This window comes from Pituophis catenifer, unplaced genomic scaffold (assembly GCF_029215685.1).
Source record: "Pituophis catenifer annectens isolate HBS135680 unplaced genomic scaffold, rPitCat1.0.hap2 SCAF_1, whole genome shotgun sequence".
Classification (NCBI taxonomy): Eukaryota; Metazoa; Chordata; class Lepidosauria; order Squamata; family Colubridae; genus Pituophis; species Pituophis catenifer.
In genome coordinates, this window is record NW_027256881.1 from 250,900,774 (window position 1) to 250,918,456 (window position 17,683).

General features: G+C 37.8%; 1 protein-coding gene across 2 annotated transcripts in view; it reads left to right on the plus strand.

Moving 5' to 3' along the window:
* SOX6 (SRY-box transcription factor 6) overlaps nucleotides 1-17,683 on the plus strand; it is a 498,819-nt gene that overhangs the window by 127,527 nt on the left and 353,609 nt on the right. Inside the window, exon 1 of one of the 2 annotated variants that reach the window (XM_070933755.1) lies at nucleotides 7,286-7,353. The exons of the other annotated variant lie outside the window; for it this stretch is intronic. The gene's annotated coding sequence lies outside the window, so the exon portion shown is untranslated. Of the gene's footprint in view, nucleotides 1-7,285; nucleotides 7,354-17,683 lie in introns of those variants that run through there. 2 annotated transcript variants of the gene reach the window in all.

Below are 17,683 nucleotides of genomic sequence, written 5' to 3' on the forward strand. Positions count from 1 at the left end.
AAATTGTTGCAAAAATACTAGATAGGTTACATGATCAAGAACAATAATCTGAAAACATTTCTGTTTCAGCTTAATGCAGCTTTTGTTACATTGAATAAAATTTTGAGGAGACATGGCTTTTAATACATGTTCTGCCAATGGGATTGTTTTCAAAACACCTTTGAACACCACAAGTTAACAGCACATTAGCAACTAACTCAAACATTATTTCAGTATCATTCATAAATGACTTAGAATCCTTTGATTTAAAAAGAGAAAATCCCCCAAATCCTACTTTTGGTCAAAGCATAAGACCATAATTAATTTGGCATGTGCTTTTGAATTAAGAACACAATGTTCTGAGCTCTTCTTAAAAAGCTTTCTTTTTGTTCAAAAGAGTGGAGAAATACTTTTAAGCAGCATTATTAACTAGGTGGAGCTTGTAAGATTTGTTACAAATGAAGGATGTTAATTAAATATTGTTTCTTGCTGTCAATCAAAAGAGGTTAAGTTTTATTTATATTCTGAAAGGAAAAACAGTTAAGTGAAACAGGTAAAATATATATACAAGAGCTGCCAGGAAGAAGAGAGTTTGGCATAGTATGAATTTAGTCATTTAATTTGTGGGGAGGAAAAGTACAGGTAGGAATAAATTGCTTGCAATGAGGCTGCTATTTTCTGATACTTGGAGAAGATACTCTTTGAAATGTCCACATGATTGACAGCATCTTCTTTAGCCCAAATTGCTGATATGTGAGGCCAATTCCCACAATTAGTTGAGGTGCTAGGTATCAAGCTCATCACTTGGTAAACTTTGCCTGGCATCATTTCCTAGGATGAGGCAATTACCGTGATTAAGTCGGCATATGCTCGGGGTCAGCAGCTGTGGATGCAGCCCGTAGCAGAAAGCAGAAGGAAAGATGACAGCCAAATAAATAAGGAAACAACAGTGTTGTCAAATGGATACATGCTTCTAAATGGAGTGGTATATTCGAAGAACAGGGGAACCTAGCATTGGATTTTATTGATTGTCATTCTTGTTAATTGCCATTATATTGCATCAGCACTAGACGGATGGGGTATACATTAAATAATCAAATCAAATCGTTATTATGGTCACAGACCAGCCTATACATTAAACAAATGAAATATACAAATATTGTTGCAAGGCCATTTAATTTACTATATTGAAAAAAAAAATAAACGAAGATGTGTCCCCTTGAAAGGAAGCCAATTAAAGTAATGTTTTTCTAGCATGTCTTCTCAGATGTGTTAAACTGGGTTTGAGATTATTGTAAAAAGAAATGTTATAGGAACACTTCTAATAAATAAAATTTTAAATAAGTTAGGATCCAGTTCTGTTTTGCACAAGCTATCATCATGAGGAATCACTTCTTTGAAAGACTCCCACTTGAAAACCTTCCTCTCCAAAATTATAAGGTTGGGGAAAATTTTCTTAATTTTCTTACTGATTTTTATTCCTTTAGCATTCATGAGAAAAAGAAAAGATTCTAAAAGAAAATTTAAAAAGGAGAAATTAAGAAAAAACATATTGTAATGTGTAGAGAACACAGGTCAGCTTTTGAATGTAATGTTAAGCTTTGACTACATAATATAATATTGATCTGAATTTTCATTACATCTGTAGAGAGTAATTCATAAGCTGGGAGTGAACACATGTACTCAGTCTAAGACTAAATCTGGATTTATGCTGCCCTTCTTTCATTCTTTGCTTGTTAAATCCATAGTTTTGATTTTGGCTGACCATGTGTGCTTGCGTCTTTTCTTCCAACTCACCAATTGGAAAGTGGAAAGAGAGTAGTGTATTTTTCGGAGTATAAGACGCTCCAGAGTATAAGACGCACCTTATTTATGGGGGAAGAAAATAAGAAAAAAAATCCTGCTCGAGAGGCTCTCTGTTTGGGAGGCTGCATTTGCAAGCCTCCAAAAGCTCCAAAAGGGTGGCGGCCGGCAGATGGCCGGGGCTACATTCGGTGTATAAGACGCACCCAAATTTTCACCCTCTTTTAGGGTGGAAAAAGTGAGTCTTATACTCCGAAAAATACAGTAATTCAGTCATTGACCTGGTAGCTAAACTACATTATTGATAGAGAAAAAGATTTCCCTCATTTCACTCAACATAAAAAATAACAGTATCAACAGCACTTAGACTTATATACCACTTCACAGTGCTTCACAGCCCTCTGTAAGTGGTTTACAGCATATTGCCTCCAACATACTGAGTCCTCATTTTACTGACCATGGAAGGATGGAAGGCTGAGTCAACCTTGAGCCGGTGAGAATCGAATTGCTGGCAGTTGGTAGAGTAGCCTGCAATCCTGCATTCTAACCGCTGCGCCACCACGGCTCTTAAAATAAACCATATAGTTAGCTTCTACCCAGTAATCATATTATGTGTATGTCCATTCCAGTTTAAACCATTTGAATATGTTTGTTAATTCATTTATTTGATTTATTCCCTGCTTTTCTGCTATAGTGAGCACTTAAGATAGCTAACAAAATGTAAAAGTAAAAACAAAATGTTAAAGCATTAAAAATATAAAGCAAAATTAATGATACGTTAAAATTACTCCACAGTTTAAAGGCTGGTGAGGAAGATAAATATCTTTTCTAATTTCCTAAACATCAAGGGAGTGGAGACCAAATGATAATCTTGGAGTAAAGCAATCTAATAAAAGGCTGTTTCCAAGGATGTTATGTGTTTGTACATTCATGTGTGCATGTAAAAAAATACATGTGATTGAATTTTTTACATGTATCATATATATGACCCACATAAGAAATGGGTCATTGATTTTGTAGGTGCAGCTACCATCTTACATGTTTGATCCTCCTTGTTGCAGATGCTCCTGGCCCTATATCATATATGAGAAGCCTCTGATAGAAGGAACATCTTTAAAAGGATTTCTCCTGCAGACCTTAATAACCAGACATATTTATAGCAGAAGGTGCAATGCTTTGAGCAAAGGATCTCTCTGCTCTGCTTAGCAGTCTAGTTGCTACTTTTTGAAGCAACTGCAATGGATAGATGCTCTTCAAGAATAGTCAGACAGAATATAACTTCAGATATTTATACTATTGCCAACCTTCTCGGAATGGAATGTATCTGTTGCACTGGGCATCATTAGATATAATTGTTAAAAAACTCTTTCTGTTATACTTGCCATAGCAGTGGATCAGTGATCCTAGTCTGCAAACCTTTCAATGCAGGCTAGCTAGTTCTTTGTCCCTGAATCCAGTTCCATATTAAACAACAGCTCTTCATGTAGATATGAAGCAACTGGAAGACCAGTTCCTGCAGGTGTTCCAAAAGGATGCCATGTTTAATGCTATCATAAATTGCCGAGACTTTCACTTTTTTTTTTTTTGGCTTTAATTTATATGCCGCCGTTCTCTGGAGACTCAGGGCGGCTTACAATGTGTTAAGCAATAGCCTTCATACTTTTGTATATTTATACAAAGTCAGCTTATTTCCCCCACAATCTGGGTCCTCATTCACTAAGAATAATAGATCTGTTCTATCCATTATCCTATTTCCATTATCCTGTTTCTAGCCTAGGTCATTCACCAAGGTGATCAAAGTAATTTCACTATAATATCCTGATCTAAAGCCTTTCTGAGATGGTTCCAGAAATCATTATCATTCAGGTATGTGTAAAGCTGCCATCATTAATTCCATTTCTCTAGAAATTGCATACCTGGTATTGTCCACCAATAAAGATTGTATTACTACCTCCCTTAGGTGGTAATAAGTTATTTCTCTTGTAAGGGGGCATTGATTGCTTTCTTAAGCCATGGAATCCAATCTTGTACTGACTAATTTAATTAGCTAGGAAGAACAAGATTTAAGTGGTAGTTCTCATCTCTCCATATACTGTAGCTAGTCAACACCCTTGAGAGTTACAATTTGAGAAGAATATCAAGACAAACAATTACCAAGCATACATCTGTGTGGCTTATCATGTTCTGGAATCCAAATCAAGATGGATGTAATTGATGCAATCACATCATATTTCCAGCTCTTCTGACTTCCTTGTAAGTTCTTGGTAGAAGAGATGTCACACAATAAAAAAGAGCAAAGGCAGCTGTAAAGTACAGCTGTGACTGTAAAGGAGGCAAAGAAATAAACATTCTTGGCTATCTCACTGCTGATTCGTCCCAAGCAGGAAGAAAGTGGTTTGGAGCAATACTTTACAAATCAGCTATGGCACTGAAAGGATCTTAGCCAACAGTATGGTGCTTTGCCAAGTGCATTCAGGAGATCATCTTGATCCATCAAGGCATCTGGGTTGGAGCATGTTAATTGGCTGTCCATCCTTGCAGAGATTTATGCTGCACAGAAAATGTTCAATCCGTATCAATGGAATCACATAGAGGCTCTCCCTTCAACTTACCGGTTCCACCTGAAAGGAAAACCAAAACCAAATTTGGTTTTGTTACATATATTGGGCCAGATATCAGCTGAATCAAGTGGCATGAAATCCTGAGCCATCCCAGAGTGGGCATTGATATCGCCCAGCAAAAGGGATTATTGAACAACATGTCTGAGATCAAGTAGCTCAGGAGGAGAGAGTGAAAGTGAATGGTACACTAATAGTATGTCTATACTGTTCTGGCCACCCAAAAACAACCACAGGCACTCAATGTTGGCAAACTGCCAAGTGGAACATCTGTCAGCAAGATGGAATTATTATATATCCATCTGCTGGCCTCCAATCCTAACTTGCTAGCACGGAGCATCCTGGCAGATAAAGCAGAGGTAAAAGATGAATTCCACCCTTTCTGCCAGTTCTCTGTGGTATGCAAAGGCCACCTTAGTGATTCCATCAAAGATGAAATCTGTGCTGGTAAATAGATGTTTTACCAGCAGCTAATTAAAATTAAATTAAGCTAATCTGATGTTAAAGAATAACACTGGCAGATTGGAGGTGCCACCATTGTTGTCATCTCAACTTCCTTGATTAGGCTGGTACCTGAAGAGAAAAAAAAGCAAGACATTAGTCATCAGGTTGCTGTCATTTCTCTATAATACAATTGCAGGCTCTTCCTACCCTGTCTTCCTCTTTCAGTTGCTATTTCAAAACTTGTTTACAGGCCATTTTCCATGCCCCATTCTTTATTTTTCTATTTTCCTGATGTATGTCTAAATATAGGCTATAATAAGTCAGAGGTTCAGATTTATTCTGTTTCTCTTGGTATCCAGCAGTCTACTACAAAAATAAAAATAAAAATAAATAAAAATAAAAATGAAAGGTGTGCCTCAAAGTATTCTGAAGAAGCCAGCAAAGAATATCCTAACTAGCCCAAGGCAGCTATATTTCAAACTCCATTTGAAAGGGATGCGGTTCTGGGCAGACAGCTTGAAACGTGAACCATAAAACCAATGATCTGATACTACAAGGAAGCTACCAGTCATATGGCACAGTACTCTTTTCCTTATCCACAAAATGCCTGGGCTAACTGGAGACTTTCTCAGCCTTTCTGGACAGAGAATTATGCTTTTTTAATTTTAAACTGCAAATGAAAAGAAAGCATAGAACAAGCATAACAGGAAGAACAGAGCTGTACAGGAAGCACAACCAATCTTTTGTATGCAAGTGGCTTTGTGTGCGTGGGAGTGAATGAGTGACTGAAACAAACCTAGTATATTAATGCCCACATAATCTTTGTGTTAGATTTAATTTTTATTTAATAACTGTGTGTGGTTTGTATGCCTCTCTTGTGTGTACTTTCAGGTCAGCATTGGGTGCTGGCAATTGCCTGGAGTAGTCCCTGCAATTTTCTGGGCAAAATTTTCAGAATGGTTTGCCATTGCCAACTTCCTAGGGCTGAGAGGAGAGGGGCTGGCCCAAAGTCACCCAACTGACTTTGTGTCTAAGGCAGAACTAGAACTCGTGGTCTCCCAATTTCTAGCCTGGTGCCCTAACCACTAGACAAAACTGGCTCTCAATAATTACATAATAGCTTGTTAATAACTATACTATCTGGGCGAACTCTAGCAAACATATGCATTTTGCTTCACAATTGCTGCAAGAAATTTAGATGCAGTTCATACCATAGAAAAACTTACAGAGACTCTTCTTGGGGGTGTAAAAATGGTCAGCACGGTTGAGTGGCTTTTAAAACCATTTTTACTGTTCCTTTCTCACATTGTCACTAAAATATTCTCTTTGTTATCTGAATGGGACATCTGCTGACTGGCTGAGCTTTGTTTACCTGATTGTGTGAAAAGTCTTGGTTAAATCTGTTAGGCCTTGGAGGCCCAGTAACCTGCTAAGTGCTATACGTAGAGCCTGAAAGACACAATGTCCTTGGACTAGCATCACATTTTTGGTTATTTATTTATTTATTACACAAACCACCCTGCTGTGAGATATTACAATAAAACATAAGTAATGAGCTGAAGATTCTGTTTAAAAATAAAATTGGGGAGAGTGCTTAATTATGCAGCGAATTCTACTTGATCTATAGTATGCGGCTGGTGAAAAAGAGATATTTGAAAAAGGTTATAGGTGGGAAGAAGAAAGGTGTTGACAGGTTCATTATAAACTTACTTTGCCCTAACATTTTGTAAAAATAGAAAGTATGTCAGAGCAATCTTGGGCAAAGTATTCAAATAAGTATTCAAATTAGATAATTCTAGGGCCCTCTTCTTCAACTTGGCACCCTGCAGAAATGTTTGGATTACAACTCCTAGAATTTTCAACCAACATGCTTTAGAAATTATACTTGAACATCCACACTCACAGCTTTTTGTAATAGGAGTCTCAAGCTTTCCTGCAGCTACTTTTGGTGATAAAACACCTAGTACTGCTAAACAGTAATTATTTGGAGATGCTTAGTTATATCCAACGAAGGCATTGATGATCCAGTTTCCTTGAAATGTTCTTAAAATGAAGTTTCCCAAATTGGACACAGTGGTTGAGGTGGAGTCTGACACAATACAATAAAATGGAACAAGCTTTTTCTGGAATAAGAGACTATAATGATGCAGCCTAAAACTACCTTTATCTACCACAGTGTTCTGCTTGCTTATATTTAGTTTGCAATAAACTGTTTCAAACAATAAACCATTGTTCCAGTATTTATTGACAGATATAGCTCTTTCTATACTTGTGCATTAATTTTTTGTTTTCTAAGTACAGAACTTTGCACTTTTCTCAATTAAACGTAATTAAATGGTATTCTCAGCCCATTTTGCTATTAAGATCAGTCTGAATTTTATATCTTCTAGAGAAGGGCTGTCAAACTCCTGGCCCAGGGGCCGGATGCGTCACACCCTGGCCATGCTAACCCCCACTTTAGCGAAGAGGGAAAAAGTCCTGATACGTCATGTGATGCTGCTGTGACAATGTGAGTTTGACACCCCTGTTCTAGAGTTTTAGTTGTTTTACATAATTTTGGGCCATCTGCAGAATTGATAAATATTCATCCTTTAGTACAGGTCATTAATAAAAATAATGGGTCATGTTTTAAAAATATTGAGTAACCCAAATCTAAGGGACACGGTGGCTCAATGGCTAAGATGCTGAGCTTATCGATTGAAAGGTCGGCAATTCAGCGGTTCAAATCCCTAGTGCCGCATAATGGAGTGAGCTCCTGTTATTTGTCCCAGTTTCTGCCAACCTAGCAGTTCGAAAGCACATAAAAAATGCAAGTAGAAAAATAGGGATCACCTTTGGTGGGAAGGTAACAACGTTCTGTGCGCCTTTGCCGTTTAGTCATAGTCTTCGGACAGCGCTGGCTCTTCAGCTTTGAAACCGAGATGAGCACCGCCCCCTAGAGTTGGGAACGACTAGAACATATGTGCAAGGGAAACCTTTACCTTTAATCCAAATCTACAAATTCAATCAATATTGAATCAAAATATTGAATCAATCAATGTAAAGATCTCCTTTTCAGTGGTGATAAATACACAAGATGAAGTGGATATAAATAGGCTCAGGCACCAATTATAGATATATGACATTTCTCAGTTCTGGAGCTATTTCTAAAATGGTGCAAATAGATGGAAATGTCCCCAGGTATGTATCTTGTAATTCCCTACCTGGATGGTTACAGTTGATGGTTTGCAGGGTTTCCATAATTAATGCCAATATAATGATCTAATATGTTTCTACTCGATAATATTTTATTGACTAATATTTTTGTCCTAACCTTTTTAAATATAAATAAATATTGGGGAGCAATGAGGAATTAACTGATAGGAAAGAAGGGTCAATACCACAATATTCTGTGGTATTCCATATGTGTGGTGGAATGTAGTCTGGATTCCCAGGAGGGAGGGGCAGCATTGCAGAGGGCCAATAGACTGAAGTTTAGATAGTTTAGCTGGAAGAAAGTGAATCAAGATAGATTCTCTCTGGAATGATTACTTTAGTTTAGCAAGATTTTTGCATATAGGTGAGGAACAATAAAGGAATTTGTGTGTCTTTCTTGGTTTCTGGAATTTACAATATGACCCTATTGCAAAGCAAGGATTCTTATAATTTCATTAAACTTGGGAAAAGCCTGCATGGAATCCAATGAAAGGCTTTATTCAAACTTTGTTGATTCATGATCGGAGGAAGAGGGGCTTGCAATTTTAGAGGGAATTGAATTTATCCTCATTGTATTTGTGTGTTGTGTGGGTGTCTGTTGGCTCATATACTACCATTAACATAGTCTGAAAAAAAGATGCTCTGTTTTCTGCCATTCACTTTTGAAACAGAGATGTATGAGTTTGATAATATCAGACATTAATGGAATACTATTACTTATCATACTACTGTGAATGCTGGTTGATTTGACTTCAGAGAATATTGGGGTTCATGAATCATTAGAAATTATTTTGTGACTCCAGCCTTACCCTAACGCTAACGCTAACCCTAGATTTAATGCATTGGTGTTTGCATGCATTTAATTAGCCTCGAAGTCTGAATTAGTCCTTTAAAAAAAAAAATCAAGACTTTGAGGTGAAGTAGTAAATCCAGCATGGTCTGCAATAAAATACTTATAACTTTGCTACATATTTTCCCACTAGCAAGGACTGTGTTAGAACAACTGTTAAAGATCTTTCCCATCAATGTTAAGTCACTTTGCTACATATAATTATTTTATGCCCTGCTCACCCCCCACCCCCAGCCCTGGAATTGTATTTGTATGTCTGTGTGTCTCTTTTCTGAATTTCTCACATAGTATAGGTGGCTCTTTCTTGCCTTTTATATAAGGAAGATGACACGAACACTCAAAAGGGAAGGGAATGCAAGTGTTTTCTCTCCACAATGCCCCCTTTTTCTAAGTTAGTAAAAGGATCTCCTGTTTTGCTTCCAGGAGAGCTGCATGTTCTAATTCACAGCTGTGGGGGTAAAGATTTGCTGGGATGACCACTACTGAATGGTGGAGGAGAGTTAAATTCCTTTTTTAAGAAAAAAAAAAAAATAAAATGTCAAGACTAAAGGCCTTACTTCTCAGCCCTACATTTTTCTCTCTCTGTCAAAATGCTTGTCTAAAATGTCTACAGATGGGAGAATGGCAAAAGAGAAACGTTCACATTTTAAAGATCAGAAAAGCATGTTTGATTTTGAGATAACCTCTTGGAAATAAGCATCTTATATCTTTGTAGTCTCTGTCAGTGATTTACGGTATTTATTTTGTCACAATTCTTTTCAAAGAAGTAGTGGTGCTAAGCCTTTAATTTAATTGTCATAAAATGTTGCCCTAAAGAAGAATAAAAATGGATTTTTTTTTTACTATTTCATACAGATAAGCTTATAACTGTTTAATAGTGTTTTAACTATAGTTTGTATAGACCACATACATTTAAACCCTATGTAATTTTTTTTCTACCGCAGGGCAAACAGCTATGAGACATAACATGCCATGCACGAGCATTTGCTATAAATGTGATAATGATCCTTTATGAGTTTCCTATTTTATACAAAGTGTCTAAAAGGAGAAGATGCAGGGGAGAACCATGAACGTGGAATGAGCTGCTACCATGGTTTCATTATTAACTGGCTTGTGCAAACTGAAAGCTTCTCAGATTTCCAGGAATTTTTATAGGTTGATACGTGGTCAAATCATATTCCGTGTAGAAGGGGAAACAAACTAAAAATATGATGCAGAATTCTTTTTAACCACTTCTGCTGTTGTTGTTTATTTATAAATAAATTAGGAATCAAGTTGACAGTATATTAATGTATGGATGCATTTAACAGATACGAGACTTTGGTTTTAACTAACAGCTGCCCAAATAACTGCCAAGTAGCAGAAAGAGAGAGAGAACTGAGTCTGTGGTACATAGCCAACTCAAAAAAACAAAACAAAAACAAAACACTTTCTGGCTAGGATTTCAAGTAGAACTGAAGCTGCTGTTCAGGAAAATATTGCTCTTTATGGAAATTCCCCTGTCCTGATAAATGTCTTTGTATATGATAAAAGGATAGTTTTGTGAGGTTTAATAATTCTCATCCAGATACTCTATTTGTTTTAATGCATTAGGTTAATTTGCATGAGACCAGCATTCACTCTCTAATAACTGGAAATCATAGTTTATTGTATTCTTTGGAAGCTAGAATTCATAAACCAAGGGGAAAAAACTTGATTTGTAGCCTTGGTTTGTCAAAAGTATAGGATGTAATGATAATACGCTAGCTAAATTATTGCTGGTTCATTTACTGCCCACAGAAGCCAATTCGAAGTAGAAGCTGTGTGCATTAGCGCACACTTCATTCACCAGAAGCCAGATTTTTCTGGGAGGGGTCCACTCTCTGGTTTGGCCTTTACATGGTAAAATTACGACACCCCCATTGTAAGAGATTGTCCAAAGCCTCGGTTTCCAGTTGGTTGAAGGGCTGTGTGTTGCTTGCTAGAGAAACATGGGTAGGTGGCTAGTTTAGAATGAAAAAAACATTTGTTCAAGCTGCAGTGAAAAATGTTTCACTGAGTGAGGGTTGACAATGAGCCTTGCTATGTCAATAAGGGCCAGCCTGAAATAAACATTGTGTTCAACTTGCCTTGTTATATTGAAGATGCTTGAATGTTCATTTGCATCTAATGATGCATTGCTACAATTAAATCTGATCAGCATGACAAAGTACATCCATTAATTTATACTTAATTTGACAAAAGATGCAGGCTGTTTAGGTGGCTGTCATTTGAAGCTTATGTATTATGACCACCTTTGCCATGCTCAGGTCTTTTGTGCTTCTCCTATAGTGTTGTATCGAATACCTGCCTAGCTGAGTGCTCCCAGAGACTTGCCTGAAAATAAAATGTACATAGTCTTGAGTCCCATCGTGGAAGAAACGTGGAATAATCTGTAATACACAAATACTAAAGAGGAAAAGAAGGTGTTTTGTTTTTTTATAGCAGAAAGAAAGTCTGCGATAAAATCATGATTGGATTCAGAAAATATCAGCTGCTGTACTAGTTTATATTGGTCAGGAAGTTCCCCCCTCCTCTTTTGGAGTTAGCTTCCCCTTTGCTACCTAAAAGGAGTTATTGAGGTATCAAGAGTGCCATTGTTGAATACCTGACTGGAATGCTTGCTTAGCAATAAATCACTTTCCAAACTCTACTTTTTTTGTAGTATGTGGAAAAAATATGAAAACAATCACTTTCCATCTGTCTGAAAAACTTTATAGAAGTATAAATGTGAGTATTATTAATTTGATTGTTGTGTAGCATTACCTTCTCATATACAGTATGGACATTGTTCTAAAAATGAAGAAGAATGTGCTGTGTAAATATCTATAATTTGTATTCAGGCCAATTGGCTTAGTGTATCACTAATAGAACTGATATAATATCTGTCTGCAGTTTCTTAAAGCAGGTGAGTCCTTTCCTGGAACATTTAATTTGAGTCTAGGAAAAGACAGATGATACTTGGATATCCGTGTATTTTTTTAAAAAAATTTGCCTTTGAATCCAAAGCCAGCCCCAGTCATTAATGGACTTGGAATAGGGTATTGATTACACCATACTTAAAAAGAACACACATTCTGAATTCCACATACTTTGTGGCCAGTCCTTGGTATTCCATTTATTGGATAAGACAAATAAGCATGTATAGTATCTTGGCTGAATGTGGTTTAAGATAAAGGGGCTTATCTAGATCCATCTCAAGTTAGTTACAGACCTAGTTATGAGAAACAGATTGTGTGGATGGTTGATTTCTGCCAGACTCTGGACATATTGCATATCCCTATTAAGTTTGCTGCATTTTCTGTTCAATTTTCTGTACATTTTCTAGACAATGATATCAGACTAGATCACTTCTTTAAAAATGGATTTGGAGGCATTTTCAGTTCTTGAAAGAATATTTCAGAATGTTGTTATTTGTAATATACATTTAAACTCAGGTTTTCATCTTATTCTCCTGTCTGTCTGTCCATCCATCCGTCCATCCATCCGTCCATTCGCCCATCCGCCCATCCGCCCATCCACCCATCCATCCATCCATCCATCCATCATCTTTGGTTTTAAAGTTGAGAAATATCATAATATTGATTATCACAACACTATTATTTTATATAAAAATAAGGAATTAAGTTCTAAATCCCAGCCCATCTGATACAGATGACGGAATACTGTATTTTAAGGGGAATAATAAAAAATCAATTCAGACAAAGATTGTCCTAATCAGTTGTTGTTGTTGTTGTTGTTGTTGTTGTTGTTGTTGTTGTTATTATTATTATTATTATTATTATTATTATTATTATTATTTAATATTTAGTGAGATTCACAGGCTTTGAGGCTGATTAATAGCTCAGCAGCTTGAGTCCTAACCAAGGACCTAGGAACTGTCAAGGTATCATTGGAGGATGTAAGCTGTTCCGAGTAAGGTGGTTTTTTGTAGAGTCAAAATGTTCAAGTCCGGCAAATTTAGAATTTCTAAATAGCGGGGTAGCCCTTTGGGTATTGCTCCAAGGGCTCCAATTACAATCGGGACAACACACGATTTCTTTTTCTACAGTCGCTCAACTTCAATTTGCAAGTCCCGGTACTTTGTGATTTTTTCTTGCTGCTTATCTTCAATCTGTGCATCACCAGGTATTGCAATGTCAATGAACCATATTTTTTTCTTTTCAACTATTGTTATGTCAGGTGTGTTGTGGACCAAGTGTCTGTCAGTCTGAATGCTAAAGTCCCACAAGATCTTGAGTTTCTCATTCTCTAAAACTTTCTCAACCTGATGTTCCCAAAGGTTTTTGCTGTACCCAAATCCACACTTCTGGCACAATTTCCAGTGGATGATTTTAGCAACACGGTCATGGCATTGTAGGTAGTCAGTTTGTGAAATTTTGCTGCACCCGCTGATCAGGTGGTCGACTGTCTCATCTTTCTCATTACAGAGGCGGCATTTGCTGTTGGTGGTAACATGTTGAATTTTTGCCTTCATGCAGTTTGTGGCTAGGGCTTGTTCTTGAGCTGCCAAAATAAAGCTTTCTGTTTCTTTTTTCAGTACTCCTGATCTTAACCAGTTCCAAGTTAGTTTCTGGTCAGTTTTGCCTTCAATACTTTTCAAGTATTGGCCATGCAGAGTTTTGCTTTTCCAATTTTCAGCTCGCTGCTCAATTACTTCTTTCTTATATTCTGCTTTTGTTTTAGTTGTCTTTAAAAGGCCTCCTTTATTTACTTCCTTAATCATTGGCTCTTCACTTTTCTGGATGTAATCATTCAAGCTGTGTTTTTCTTCTTTCACAGTCTGCTTTACTTGTAGGAGTCCTCGACCACCCTCTGCTCTTGGTAAATATAATCGGTCAACATCACTTTTAGGGTGCAAGGCATGATTCATTGTCATAAGCTTCCTTGTTTTTCTGTCCAAATGGTCTAACTCCATCTGGGTCCAATCAATTATTCCTGCAGAGTATCTAATCTAATTATTATTATTATTATTATTATTATTATTATTATTATTATTATTATTATTATTATTTATATACCACCCTTCTCCCGAAGGACTCGGGGCGGTGAACAGCCATGATCAAATACATAAATATAAAAATTAAAAACAATTTAAAACCAGATTAAATACTTTGGCCCACAATTAAAAACATCCCATTAAAATCCAATTTAAAATTTAAAACCGTTAAAATTAGGCTAGCCCGACTTGCTGGAATAACAAAGTCTTCAGGGCATGGCAGAAGGTGCGCAAGTCCGGGATCCTCTGTACCTCCGGGGGCAGCTCGTTCCAGAGGGCAGGAGCCCCCACTGAGAAGGCTCTCCCCTGGGAGGGTCGCCAGCCGACATTGTCTGGCTGACGGCACCCCGAGGAGCCCCACCCTGTGGGAGCGTACTGGCCAGTGGGAGGCTGTCGGTAGCAGAAGGCGGTCCAGTAAGTACCCAGGTCCTAAGCCATGGAGTGCTTTAAAGATGTTAATCAACATCTTGAATCGCACCCGGAAGACCACTGGGAGCCAATGCAGCTCGTGCAGGACAGGAGTTACATGGGAGTGCCCCGCCGCTCCCATAATCACTCGCGCAGCCGCATTTTGGACCAGCTGGAGCCTCCGGATGCTCTTCAAGGGGAACCCCATGTAGAGAGCATTGCAGTAGTCCAGTCGGGAAGTGACGAGGGCATGAGTGACCGTGCGCAGGGAGTCCTGATCCAGAAAGGGACGCAACTGGCAGATCAGGCGAACCTGATAAAAAGCCCCCCTGGCCACGGCCATCATATGCTCTTCTAATGACAGCTGCGCATCCAGGAGGACACCCAAGTTGCGAGCCCTCTCCGTGGGGGCCAATGACTCACCCCCAATAGCCAGCGATGGCACCAGCTGGCTATATCGGGACGCCGGAAGCCACAGCCACTCAGTCTTGGAGGGATTGAGTCGGAGTCTCAGTTAATAAAAACAGATAATAAAAAGGTTTAGTCCTGTGCTGAATGGGACTGTTAAAACCTCAGGCTCACAGTTTCTGGATTCTAGTGCAATTCTAGATTGAGCCTTGAATCTGGAAAGTCTAGTTTTGATAATGGCCAGAAGTATGTACAGTATGTTGAGCCAGTATTTATTGTTTCTAGACATGTAAAATTTCCTATAATGTGAAACATGGCTTATTTACATTCAATTTAGATGTGTATAAAGTGTTTCAGTAAAAAAATCAGTCAGTATAGGATGTTGCAGCCAGACTTCTTGACTTTGACATGCTTGAACCAGGATTCTTTCATGTGAATCTGTTCAGCTTTAGTCACCTCCCATGTATGTATTTATTTAGAAGATTTGTATGGCTGTCCACTCACTTTCAGTGATTCTGGGTCTTACAAAACAATAAAAACCCAATATGAAAAACAAAACAAAACAATAACCCCTCATCCCCCAATAGTCTCCCCTGCTACTATTAGAGAGGCACTTGAGAGAAAGACAAGAGTTCTGGAATTCCATGTCTAGAGATATGATATTGTCATTCCTATTATTCAGAGGTGGGTTTCAGCAGGTTCTGACCAGTTCTGGAGAACTGGTAGAGGAAATTTTGAGTAGTTTGGAGAACTGGTAAATATCACCTCTGACTGGCCCCACCCCCATCTATTCTCTGCCTCCCGAGTCCCAGCTGATCGGGAGGAAATGGGGATTTTGCAGTAACCTGGATTGGGGTGGGAATGGAGATTTTACAGTATCCTTCTCCTGCCATGCCCACAAAGCCATGCCCACAAAGCCACGCTACACCCACCAAACCATACACACAGAACCGGTAGTAAAAAATGTTTGAAACCCACCACTGCTATTATTGTGTTAGGAAGCAGAGTCATCTTATTTAGAAAAGTTCTAAGTCAAAATATCTGTTAATATACTTTGTATTCAGGACCTTTTATGTGTATTTCATTGAATACACTTTCATGTGTTAAATACGTTTTTAAAAAATTGTTAGCAATATGACATTTTTCACAGAAAAGCAAAGTATAACTTTAATAAAGAGCCACGGTGGTGCAGTGGTTAGAATGCAGTACTGCAGGATACTTTTCCTGCCTGCTAGCTGCCTGCAATTTGGCAGCTGAAATTTCACCAGTATCAAGGTTTACTCAGCTTACCATCCTTCCAAGGTGGGTAAAATGAGGACCCAGATTGTTGGGGGCAATATGCTGACTCTGTAAACCGCTTAGAGAGGGCTGTAAAGCACTGTGAAGAGGTATATAAGTCTAAGTGCTATTGCTATTAATACAATTGAAAAGAATTGTGACAAAATAATTAATTCCACTGAATGAGTTTTAATTAAAATATTTTATATTTTGATGATACATTTGTATCTTATTGTTGGTTAGCAACTTGGGTCAGCATTTGTATCAGCATAGGATAGACATTTAAAGCAAATTAAGCAAATTCCTTTTATGTAGGGATTCTCCATCATTGCTCTTTCCTCTCTAAACAGAAAATGTACATCTTTTAGTGATATAGTAACTAATCCTGAAAGATACAATTCATGTTCTAATTTGCTTTGTCTAGTATGAACATCAGTAATTTCTCACCCAGGGTCAATTGCCAAGAGAAAATATAAGGGAAAATATAAGATTGGCCCCAACCTTGCTGGCCTTCTCAAAGGCCCTCAAAACTTGAATATGCCATCTGAAGAGAGTATGGAGCCTGTTACACTGTGTTTAAGTCAGATGGCACTGTCCCTTGTATTTTCCCAATTTATAATTGTAGATTATATTTTTTAACAGTAGCAGTAACTCTAGGTTTATGTGGCAGTCCAGCCCAGTCCTCATAAAGAAGATACCCAAAGAATTCCTCTTTGCCCTGTCTGTATGACAACAACATACCGAAGCATGCAAATAATTTGTAGCACATTGTACCAATTAGTTTGCAAGTTTATGGGTATAATTTGATTCTAAACATATGACAAAGTCACTCCTCTTTCAGAAACCTCCGTTTTTCAAAGTTTAGCACTATGAGCTCTTCTGCTTTTTAAACTGTCCCAGTTCTGATGTTTTTTGGCCTGTGGTGCAGCTGAATTTAGTTGTCAGTTTAAAAAGCATACTGCAGTCTTTCCTCAGGCCTTTCACCTTGTCTGCCTGAATTATGTCTCCCAAGAGGAGTCTTTGAAAAGCTGCCTGCTACCCTCTCAGGTGTCTTTTGTCATAATTTTTATTATTATAGTCCATTGTCCATGTTTGACTGCTTATTTTTAGACAACAAACCAAATTCCTTCCTATGTTCTATAGGCTGTTATTTGAAGGGGCAAGGCTTTGAGGTTACAACAAGATTTTGCATGAACCACCGTATATCATTTCAGTTTATTTTCTTTAAGAAAAGCCATGCATTTTTACTTTAGAGTGATTTAGAAGACCAAATTAGAACGATAAATTAAACAATAATGGGTTAAAGAGAATGGGGGAGCAGAGGGAGAAATGAAGTACTAAGGGAGAGTAATTAGGGATTTAGCATCCTCTAAAATGATGCAGTCTTTGTTTGGCACTGGAGATTAGTAGAAGAGTTTAATGGATTATAAGGTAGTTCAAAATCTAGTCAGAAGAAAAAGAAAAAAAATAGAGTTGCAGATAATTTTCTAAGATTATAAAATCTTAACCTTTAAAATTATAAATGGCTTCATGCTAGAGCAGTGATGGCTAATCACTAATCAGTGATGGGAATATCCCGACACTCCCATGTTACACCTCTCCTACGCGACTTGCATTGGTTGCCGGTTGCCCTCTGAGAATCAAGGTGCTGGTGATTACCTATAAGGCCCTACATGGCTTAGG